Consider the following 11,423-nt stretch of genomic DNA (forward strand, 5'->3'; position numbering starts at 1 on the left):
TTGAGCGATCCCACTGCTGTGCTAATTGCCTGATCATTTTGTATTGATATTCCTTAAAAATAATTAATAGGCCGTAAGCACTAGAACGTCCCGGTCTACAGGTGCTGTGTTACACATGTGAATTTAATGCTTCTCATTTGAAAATTATGAAGCTGAAGTATATTTTTTATTATTATACCACTTTTCTGAACGCACCAACATCCTAACACATCTAGAGCTACACTGTGTGAACTGTAAGATGTTGTTAGAGCAGCAAGCAGGTGATATACTTGTGAAAATTGCAAACCAACCCGCTTCTCGCCAAACTTGGTTCTGGTAATCTTATTCCCAAGAGGTAATTTAACATGTCCAGTGTCTTGCATCAGCTTATAAGACAGGACACAAAATCGCCTGAAGTATCAGTATTAATCATGATATTGGATTAGTTGTTTTTTTTATATCAAGGAAGTTCGTATGACTAGTCTTGACAACAGAATATTTCCACACGTATAATAGACGCTGTGAAGCAAGGTTAGGTAGATGTGTCAGCAACAGAGTGCCTCAACATCCATGAATATTAATCTGCTTTTATTTTGGGGGAGAACTTCCAGTATCTGGCAGCTCGTGAGTTGGGGTCGAACCGACACCTAGCCTTTAGTGGACGCGATACCGTGCCTCGTTCTGGCTTCTGACAAGAAGATTTACTGGGGAATATGGGAAGTCTCTGACACTGAAACAACCTGGCTTCTGCTGGTTCCAGATAATGGTCGCAGTCCCTAAACTTCCATCCCTTCAAGATTCAGACGCCATCTGTCTGGACCACACTCGCTGAAGCAACCCATGTCTGTCGAGAACTATTGCACCATAAAACCTGCGAAAAGGGATGTAGACGACACTGTAAATGTGTAAAGGCAGTTTGAAATGCAGTGCTCTGCGGGACTGTGTGGACTCTACGAACTTACTCTTTGTCTTTCTCTCTCTCTCTCTCTCTCTCTCTCTCTCTCTCTCTCTCTCTCTCTCTCTCTCTCTCTTTGTCTTTCTCTCTCTCTCTCTCTCTCTCTCTCTCTCTCTCTCTCTCTCTCTCTCTCTCTCTCTCTCTCTCTCTCTCTCTCTCTCTCTCTCTTTGTCTCTCTCTCTCTCTCTCTCTCTCTCTCTCTCTCTCTCTCTCTCTCTCTCTCTCTCTCTCTCTCTACTCTTACCACCATTCTCTTCCAGACCCGCTGCACCCCTCTTCTCCCTCCAGGTCTATCTTGACTGGAATATAGTCACGACGCTTCTCTTATCGCCAGTGTAAAACCCCAAAGCAAGGTGATACTCAGCACGGAACGTTTTATTAAGAGGTAAATATGGCCAAGAGTGCAGAGCCGGAGGGACGGGAGTCTGCAAGATAAGAACGCACTCGCCGACCATACGGTCGGGAACACGCAGCCTGCAGCGTGCAAGAATCCCTTCGGTCTGCATACTCGCAGTGTGCCGGGGAAAGAGAGTGTCTTGCCACGCGAGCCTGTCAGGGGTAAAGGGATGGGGTGCTTGGTGGGGGTTGTGTTGGTGAGGGGGGAAGGGGGTTCTTAGTGGGTAAGGAAGAAGGGAAGAGGCTATCAGGGTGCTTTAGGCGAAGTGGTAGACGTGGTGTGGTGATATTGCGAAGAAAATGCTGGACAAAAGAGAAGGCCATTCCATGTTGAATGTTATGATTCAAAGCGAAGTTGTAACTTCAGCAGAGTGGTAGGAGAATACCTTTCTCCAAACCCAGTGTGTCTGATCTCCTATGTAGTAAACACAAGGCTGCACCTGATCTTTCTGTGTAGTTCAACATGTGGTACTATGTGCTGTCAGTGAAGAAGAAAGATGAACAAAACAGACAAGACGAGGAAATTGTGCAGAGAACACATGAAAGGACTGCATGGTGTTCATTATGGAGGAAATCACAGTGAACACCATTCTTTTCAAATGTTCTCTGCACAGTTTTTTTCCATCTTGTCTGTTTTGTTACTAATTATCTTTCTGCTTTACTGATTGCACATAAAACTAAGTTACGATTAAAGTAGTATATAAAAAATGTGGCATTATTTGGTATCCCCTTAAAGGGGACCTTTAAGTGGTTACCCGACTGTTTTCTGTTTTCTTCCTTCAACCTTTCGTTTTCATTTTCTTCTTAACACGAGAGGGCCTAGTCAGTCAGCTTCAAATTTTCATCGCTGGTGAGGAATTAGACATTTTTGGATATCTATATTTTGATAATGTTTCGCCATCCATTGGCTTTATCAGTGCGATACAGTGACGTAGACAGAAGACTGTAGAAGAGGAAATAATCACTTCATCAGCCTAAGAGCAAGTGTTGAGTATCGTAGTCTTGATGACTATGGTGCTCAACACCTGCTCCTAGGCTGAGGGACTGATTTCATCATCGTCTACTGTCTTCTGTATATTCTGCGATGCTGAGGGACTGATTGCCTCTTGCAGTCTTCCGTCTGTGTTCCGGTGTTGTCTTGATAAAGCTACTGGATGACAAGACGTTGCCCGTGTTGCAGATGTTACATGTTTGTATAATTCATCAACTTGTCGGTAATGTACACAGTTCGTATATTAATGTGTAGGTCCCATATGACCAAAGTTGAAGATCCCATTCCAAGATAAGTAGAATGGGCCTGATAACTTTCAAAAGCCTCTGCTGCTAGGCAGGATCTTCAACTTCGTTGATAATCCTGAAATATGTAGGCGCACACTTATTAATTTTATACTTGAAATAATGCCAATTTTCTCTCTCATTATATGACGTTATAGATATTTGATTCTGTCTTTTGTGAATGACGTCAATATTTAATGGCTGATCCATCTTACTGCCAGGATAATACATATTAAATTTAGTTTGTATGGGGGTAAATTTATCAATATACTAAATTCGTTAAAAAAAATTTTTTGAATCCGTGCGATAACTAGAGAATGCCTTTTCTGATTGCCTTCAAACTTTGAGACCTGGCATGTTTTACAGAAATCAAGGTTGACGTTCTATCGGGCTGCAAGAGTCTAGATTTACTGATTTTCATTCAGTAACTAAAAATGCCTCTTCTGATCGACCGAAACGTCGTCGTAAGCTCCTCTCTTCTATGTGCGGGTTGTTTGTGTATCGTTCCAGTCACGGTATTGTGCCTTTTTTTTCTAATTTAACACAACCTTAACCCAGGAAACGATCCACCCATTTCTAACGATGCATCAGCCACTGAGGATTGATGCCCTTCTTAATTGTTTATATTTTAATCAGAGGAAAGAGCTAAACCCGTGGGGATCATAACGCCTATGGAGTTGGAGACATTGATGTACCATCAAAGCAAGATGCGCTATATAAGAAGGATGACAACCCTGCAAGTTCAGAGTATTTAGCTGCGAATCTGAAAATTTTCTGATACTGTTAAAATACCTGGAATCCTTGAACTCAGAACAGTTACTGAAGAATGCCTTTCCCGATAGGTTTCAAACTTTCAGTTTTAGTTGGCTTTATTCAATAAAGGCTTTGAATTCTTTTTGAACTGTGTAAATATTAGTTTGGTTATTTTATTAAATTAGTATCTGTGTAATGACTAGTGAAGTGCTTTTTGTATTGAGTTTAGGCTGTGTAAGCGGCCGTTCACCAGTTATATAAAAAACATAGAATTTCTCATTCTTAAAAAAAACACAAAAAATAGTATGCAGCTGCAAAAAGATGGAAAAATGTTGAAAACTCTCGTATTTTTTTATGGCATTTTTAATTTTGACGATATTATTGAGCCCTTAAATAATATATTTACGTACGACGTTATACCAAAGTCGGTCATAATGTCAGGAACAGTGTTCCTGTCTTCCACTAACTTCCTCCATGGGTGGGTGTTAGTCGAGTGTTGTGGGTCGCATCCTGGGGGAGTATACCTGGAGGGTGTTCCGGAGTCAACGTCCCCGCGACCCGGTCCAAAACCAGGCCTTGAGAAGACCAAAGGACAACGATGGAAGTAAAACAGTCCCCGATGACGGAATGACTTGACTGGGTTGTCCTGGGTGGCTGACTCTCTGGGTTAAATATCCCCAAAAAATTTACCTTATCGTATCTTAACGGTAATATTTAACTTCAGCAAAAACTTGACGCAGTCTGGAGTGTGTGAGTTGAGTGCGCTGAGGTAGAGGCGGCTGGGGTTATGCATTACAGGGCACACTGTCTCTGATCTCACAGCCACCAAAATGCTGGATTTTATTATAGTCAAATGAGAAGGCTGAAGTCGTAGAAGTCATTCACCGCTTCAAGAATTAGAGGTTACTTGGTTTATCGGGTTTAAAGACTATCTACTACACGAGGGTAAATAAAGCTACATGTAATATGTACGTCACCGGTCAAAAGTTCCCCAGTCTCTGAAACAGGGATTATAGTATTAACGCAATGGCCTGTGAGTTTTAGAATTCGTCATGGGTTCAAGTCCCACCCGTTCCCTGAATTGTTTACAATCGTGTTATTACTATTTCGTGAGTCATCATAGTTTTCACCGGGCTGTGGCTACTAGGAGCTAGACAGAGACTGGTTTTATTTTGCCTATTCTACGAATTCCACATGTTCCAGTCTCCATCACAACACAGGACTCGACTCCTCCCATACCAGGAACTAGAGTAGTACTGCATTTGTTAGACAGTTGAAAATTGAGAGCTAAGAGCTGTTATCTTGCCTCAATTCATTGTAAAGCCCGTTCCTGTCTAAGGTATTTAACCCTGTTATCCCCTACGATGTCACCCGTAACAGATGACTAACACCCAGGTTCTAATTTACTGCTACATGAACAGGGCAACGTAAACATTGTCTCCACCTATCCAAGATTGAACCCGGGTTTTTTGATTGTCAGTTGAAGGTTCTACCGTTGAGCTACGAACTCAGATACTTTATTTTTACAGCAAAATGAAAAACAAATGTTCTTGAGCGAGGGAAATCTGCACGTTAATGCTATTTTAGGTCCCCAGGTAAGGGGTTGCTATAGTGATTGTTGATTGTTTCCTTCCTCCAAGGTTTTCTACGATAACGTTAAAACGCATCTTCTGATAGGCTCCAAACTTTGCTGTTGACAGAAAGGTTCGAATTGTTATTGGATTTTGTAGGACCAATATTATTAAAAGTGTGTATCCATTCGGAGGTGGAAGGTCAGTAGACTGCCAGCAATCATCCAAAGAGACATTTCCGTCCTGTTTAATGCGTGTAAAATGAAAAAGTTAGATTTTATTGCACTCTGGCGTGATCGCTCATCTTTTCTTTCTGCATGCATACACTCACTGTACACGTACCTTGACATTCCTTCTTAGTTCTTACTTCTGCAATATTTTCCGTGTATTCTTAGAGGTCGGATATGAGGCCGGTCCTCGGGGAAAGATAATCCCCCAAAACCATTAACAGATAACAGATAACTTCCGCAATGAGGAAACAAAAACGAGTTAAAAACTCTATTGAAAATTCCACACGTTGTTTTGTCTGAGTTATCTCGTATATTATGTTTAACTGAGTGGAGCTCCAGTTCCTGTGCCTTTTAAAGGAGTTGAGCTACGGCTCCTGTGCCTTTTGAGGTAGCTGAGCTACGGCTCCTATGCCTTTTAAAGGAGTTAAACTACGTTTCCTGTACCTTGTAAGGGAGTTGGTCTATAGCTCCTGTACCTCTTGAGAGTGTTGATCTACAGCTTCTGAGCCACGAATGGCTATTGATGCATATCTCCAGAACCTCATGAAGATATTAATCTATAGCTTCTGTGCCTTGAGAGGATGCTGATGCACATATCATGTGTCCCGTGGGAGTATTCCTTACAGCTCCTGTTCTCATGATGGTGTTAATCTATAGCTCCTGGTTCTTTCCAAGGTGTTATTCTATAGGTGTTAGGCTTCTTGAGTTCCAAGCTAAAACATCTGGAGTTCTTAAAAGCGTTAGCTCTAGTTCCTGGTTGAGTTATAGCTTCTGGGTCTCTTGAGGGAGTTTAGCTACACCTCCTAGGCCTCTTGTTTCTTGAGGGCTCAAAGATGTAGCTATCTTTTGAGGGTTCAAAAATGCAGCTATCTCTTGAGTGTTCAAAGATGCAGCTATCTCTTGAGGGTTCAAAGATGCAGCTATCTCTTGAGTGTTCAAAGATGCAGCTATCTCTTGAGGGTTCAAAGATGCATCTATCTCTTGAGGGTTCAAAGATGCAGCTATCTTTTGAGGGTTCAAAGATGCATCTAACTCTTGAGGGTTTAAAGATGCAGCTAATTCTTGAGGGTTCAATGATGTAGCTATGTCTTGAGGATTAAAAAATGCAGGATACCTCTCTCAGATCACTGAAGTACAGTGTCTTGGGATTATGAAACGTAGGGGGATACCTCTCACGTCTCCCAGCGACCAGAACACATCTAGGTTTTGTACTGATTTTTGCTTAGTAATTACGACAGAACACAAATGTCAGTATTGTCCCGTAAGTCGCCGATATAACATTGGTATATAGTGGAACTGTCACACTTAAGGAATAGTTGCAGTTGGTGTTATGGAGGACTGTAGTTATAATTAGGGAAGGTAGAGAACGATGATGGTGGAGGATGAAGTACTGATGATATTGGAAATATTGATATGCAAAGGTTGGACAAAAGGGAGCCAATCCAAGAGTTCTACTTTACTTTCGCATTCTTTATGCCAATGCACAAATAACCCGTGTATTGTTCCAGTCGCGGTATTGTACCTTTTTGTTACTGTTCTTCATGCCAGTGTTGAACAACTCTAGCGGTGTGAATTGGTACATTATTGTCTTGGAAGATAGAACAAAAAAGGATACTTCAGTCAGTAAGTGTTCATGTTATTTTGTCCCGTAGCTGGATTGCTAGCGCACACAGCTCACACACTGAGGTTAGATCCCCGGTAGGGTTGGAAACATTAGGATGTGTTTCCTTAATACACCCACTGTCCCTATTCACCTATCAGTAAAACTGGTACCTGGGTGTTAGTCGGCAGGTGTGGGTCGCATCTTGGGGGCAAAATTAATGTAATTTGCCCGAAATACTCTGCATAACAAGGGGCTTTCTATATAGTGGTATGTCATTGATGTCAGCTAGGCTTGTATAACTTGTACATTACATGTAGAGAGAGTGTTATTATTATATCTTTTCAACGAACCGGCCGTATCCCACCGAGGCAGGGGGACCTAAAAAATGAAAGTTTTTCTATTTAATTTTCGTAGTTTATACGAATCTACCCCTACCCCGGGAAGGCGGGGTAGGGGTCGGCCTAGGAAAGGTTGGAGGGAGGGGGTTTAATGCAGGTTTTGTTTGCGAGGGGCTTGGACTTCCAGCAAGCGTGCTTAAACGTGTTAAATAGGAGCGAATGGAGACAGTTTTTAGGACTTGACGTGCTGTTGGAGTGTAAGCAAGGTAACATTTATGAAGGGATTCAGGAAAACCGGCAGGCTGGAGTCGAGTCCTGGAGATGGGAAGTACAGTGTCTACACTCTGAAGGAGGGGTGTTAATGTTTCAGTTTTATTACTGTAGTGTAAGGTACCCCTCTGGCAAGACAGTGATGGAGTGAATGATGAAAGTGTTTCTTTTTCGGACCACCCTACCTTGGTGGGAAACGGCCGATGTGTTAATAAAAATAAATTATTATAATAATTATTATTATTATTATTATAACCCCTGTATTTGGAGTAGAGAACAGGACAACACAGACACAGTGAGAGCTGCCATACGCTGCCACAGTCTGAAAAACTGCAGTCACTGGGGGATTAAAAAAAAAATTACTAAAAATTTGACGTGATTACACCAGGAAAAAAATGTTGTTGATGCGTAGTTTACTATTTTCGTGAATTTTCGAGAATTAATTACTAGGCTTTTTCGCAATATTAATGACGCTTTTACAGTTAGGCTGCGTAAAATGTGACTTTGATGCTATTAGCAACGGGTGTATTTAATAATGTACTGACGAGTATAAAGCCGTGATCACTACGCAACACAACACCAGCAACACATGCAGTACGACGCGTCACGGTACACTACAACACGTTATAAAGCACAACACAACACCAGGAACACATGCAGTACGACGCGTCACGATACACTACAACACGTTATAAAGCACAACACAACACCAGGAACACATGCAGTACGACGCGTCACGGTACACTACAACACGTTATAAAGCACAATACAACACCAGGAACACATGCAGTACGACGCGTCACGGTACACTACAACACGTTATAAAGCACAACACAACACCAGCAACACATGCAGTACGACGCGTCACGGTACATTACAACACGTTATAAAGCTCAACACAACACCAGCAACACATGCAGTACGACGCGTCACGGTACACTATAACACGTTATAAAGCACAACACAACACCAGCAACACATGCAGTACGAAGCGTCACAGTAGTACAAAACACACAGAAACACGCAGTGTAAAACAACACACAGCAACACATCACAATACACCACAACATATGGAACACAAAACAACACGCAGCAACACATGCAATACAACTCAACACAGCAACATACAACGCAATACACAACACCACAGTACACTGCAAAATATAATACGAAATACAATAAGCCTCACAATATAATTGACTTTGCACAATTAACAACACACCACGCAAAATCACATTACACAACAAGCATCATACTGTTCACTACACAACACAACAAACACACTAAAAACAAAACAGTGCTCTTCAAACAACACAATACACAACAAACAACACACTACACAATATATGCACTACGCTACACAACACAACAATCATCTCAACACAGAATATTTTCGATGTACTAGCACAGAGTACATGTATGGTCGTGTGAGTGTACTAACACAGAGTACATGTATGGTCGTGAGTGTGTACCAGCCCAGAGTACATGTATGGTCGTGAGAGTACCAGCCCAGAGTACATGTATGGTCGTGAGAGTACCAGCCCAGAGTACATGTATGGTCGTGAGAGTACCAGCCCAGAGTACATGTATGGTCGTGAGAGAGTACCAGCCCAGAGTATATGTATGGTGGTGAGATTGTACCAGCCCAGAGTACATGTATGGTTGTGAGAGTGTAAGAGCCCAGAGTACATGTATGGTCGTGTTAGTGTGCTAACATAGGGTACATGTATGGTCGTGTGTGTACCAGCCCAGAATACATGTATGGTCGTGATATTGTACCAGCCCAGAGTACATATATGGTCGTGAGAGTACCAGCCCAGAGTACATGTACGGTCGTGAGAGAGTACCAGCCCAGAGTACACGTATGGTTGTGAGAGTGTAAGAGCCCAGAGTACATGTATAGTCGTGAGAGAGTACCAGCCCAGAGTACATGTACGGTCGTGAGAGAGTACCAGCCCAGAGTACACGTATGGTTGTGAGAGTGTAAGAGCCCAGAGTACATGTATAGTCGTGAGAGAGTACCAACCCAGAGTACATGTATGGTCGTGAGAGAGTACCAACCAGAGTACATGTATGGTCGTGAGAGAGTACCAACTAGAGTACATGTATGGCAGTGAGAGAGTACCAACCAGAGTACATGTATGGTCGTGAGAGAGTACCAACCCAGAGTGCATGTATGGTCGTGAGAGAGTACCAGCCCAGAGTACATGTATGGTCGTGAGAGAGTACCAACCCAGAGTACATGTATGGTGAGAGTACCAACGCAGAGTACATGGATGGTCGTGAGAGAGTACCAACCAGAGTACATGTATGGTCGTGAGAGAGTACCAACCCAGAGTGCATGTATGGTCGTGAGAGAGTACCAACGCAGAGTACATGGATGGTCGTGAGAGAGTACCAACCAGAGTACATGTATGGTCGTGAGAGAGTACCAACCCAGAGTGCATGTATGGTCGTGAGAGAGTACCAACGCAGAGTACATGGATGGTCGTGAGAGAGTACCAACCAGAGTACATGTATGGTCGTGAGAGAGTACCAACCCAGAGTGCATGTATGGTCGTGAGAGAGTACCAACTAGAGTACATGTATGGCAGTGAGAGAGTACCAACCAGAGTACATGTATGGTCGTCAGAGAGTACCAACCATGGACTATTGACCATAACGAAGTGAAAAATTATATCCTATATAATTAACTTTGCTCTAAAAGCTCCATAATTTGTCGTCATTACTAACAGCCTGATTGATCAGAGACCTGGCCGCCGCGCTTTATGAATTACAACAATCTGTAAGTTATAGTATCTTTGTAAATCATTAAATGATTACATTCGTAAATCAAAAAATTAAATTTATGAGAAAAAATGATTATAACAAAACTAAAATGTAAAAAACTTAATTTTCCAGAATTTTTCGTTCATTTGAAGTATTTTCGAAGATCACTCATGGTCCTTCACGGGCAGTGCCTTGAAGCTAGTAAAGGGCTCTCGATTCAGGGAATTGGATCTGCCGTATTCTTATAAACGTTAATTATCTTCCCAAAGATATATATATATATATATATGTCGTGCCGAATATGTAAAACTGGTCAATTAGCAAGAACTCATTTAAAATTAAGTCCTTTCTAAAATTTTCTCTTATACGTTTAAAGATATATATTTTTCATTAATGTTCATGTAAAAATTTATAATTTTGCACCAAAAGGAACTTAGAAAACTTACCTAACCTTATTATAACAAGCGCAATTTATTTTAGCCTAACCCAACTAAATATATTTTAGATTTGTTTACAATAATTTAGTACTAAACAAACACAGTGAAATATATTTTTTCGTTAGGTTCAGAATGATTTTGGCGAAATTATTGCATACACAAATTTTCACTTGTCCTATATGGCAAGATGAGCGTTGCTATTTAAGCCAAGATCGCAAGTTCTGCCTATTCGGCACGACATATATATATATATATATATATATATATATATATATATATATATATATATATATATATATATATATATTTTTTTTATTATCACACTGGCCGATTCCCACCAAGGCAGGGTGGCCCGAAAAAGAAAAACTTTCACCATCATTCACTCCATCACTGTCTTGCCAGAAGGGTGCTTTACACTACAGTTTTTAAACTGCAACATTAACACCCCTCCTTCATATATATATATATATATATATATATATATATATATATATATATATATATATATATATATATATATATATATATATATATATATATATATATATATATATATATATTGCGCGGAATGGCGGGTACAGTGCTAACTGTGGAGACAAGGAAGATTTCCATAGGCACAAGTAACTACAAATAAGAGAGTATAACACGACTGCCCTCGTGAAGGTTTGTGCGGCAGGCAGCAGACAGCCTCGCTAGAGGCCCCGGAGGCGCATTTGTGGAGGCTTTGTCGGAGATCACTTGAGTTCTCAAATCGCAGCAATAAATATAGATTTGTTGTGGCAGGAAGATCTCCACTGGGAGATATTGTTGCTCCCCTGATCCTCCAATGACCTCCACCTGCGACATT

This window comes from Cherax quadricarinatus, chromosome 49 (assembly GCF_038502225.1).
Source record: "Cherax quadricarinatus isolate ZL_2023a chromosome 49, ASM3850222v1, whole genome shotgun sequence".
NCBI lineage: Eukaryota > Metazoa > Arthropoda > Malacostraca > Decapoda > Parastacidae > Cherax > Cherax quadricarinatus.